Raw genomic sequence first — 1,135 nt, 5'->3', positions numbered from 1 at the left:
GGGGCCTCTAACATAACCTAACCTATTTTGGGGGTATCTTGGGGGTACCTAACCCCGTACCTAATTTTTGGGGTGTCTTGGGAGTGCCTAACATAACCTAACCTATTTTTAACAGTGTCTTGGAGGGGCTTAACCCGTACCTAGATTTAGGGGTATCTTTTGAATGCCTAACTCACACCAAAAGTTCGGGGGGGGGGGTGCTAACTCATCCCCTAAAAATATCGAGGATCGACGAAGGGGTGCAAACCCACCTCTAAAAAAATATCGCGGATCAATGGAAGGGCGTAAGTCAACGGTGGTAACATAACCTAACGAGGATCACTGACACGTATGGACACGTCATGCCACGACGCGTATGGTGAGTGGGTGACACAAGGGGTGCCGGTGACATTTTGAATTTCCGCGCGCTCGTGAGTATGAGAACATTTGTGGAGAGCCGGGACGGACGCTCGGCAACGGTGTAGCGCGCGAAGCGACGGGTCCTCTCCCCCCCGCGAGACTCTAACCCCACCATCGGCCCTCTCCCCGCGCTCGTCGGCAGCGGGACCGACGGCGGCGCAGCGTGAGACCTTGAGCCGGCTCATTCTCTCATTGTCTCTCAGAGCGTTCAGTTGTCGCAGCAGTCGCAACCATGGAAGACTACGAAGTGATTGATCTCACCGATAGCTACGTGGACGTAGTTAATGTGTCGGGCGATACCATAGTTTTAGATATAAGCACCACAGAAGAGGAGAGCGTGGACGCTAACTACGTAAGTACCAGTTCATCAAAAGTGTTGCGCAATCCGATTGATAACGGTTATGAAACGTGAAACTTTGTGACGCCCTTACTCCAATCTTAATGTTAAGTGCGTTTTAATCGCACATGGTAAAAAGATTGAAGTAAGGATGTCGATTTTTTAGTGCCCGTTCGTGGCCTTGACGACTTCGCAACAGCCCCAATGGCTACGTGTTTTATGACCCTGTGGGGCCTGGTGAGTCCTCATCAGTGTGTGTTGAAAAAGGCTTTTCACCAGTGTGTGTTTGAAAAAGGCTTTTCACCAGTGTGTGTGGGAAATGGGTTTCTCACCTGTGTGTGTCCAGAAGTGTGTGTGAATCTCTTGTGCATGTCTATCGCTACGCTACGCCACGCCACG

The sequence above is a fragment of the Frankliniella occidentalis genome, unplaced genomic scaffold, assembly GCF_000697945.3.
Source record: "Frankliniella occidentalis isolate FOCC.00 unplaced genomic scaffold, Focc_3.1 Scaffold51, whole genome shotgun sequence".
NCBI classification, from domain to species: domain Eukaryota; kingdom Metazoa; phylum Arthropoda; class Insecta; order Thysanoptera; family Thripidae; genus Frankliniella; species Frankliniella occidentalis.
This window is presented reverse-complemented; position numbering follows the sequence as displayed.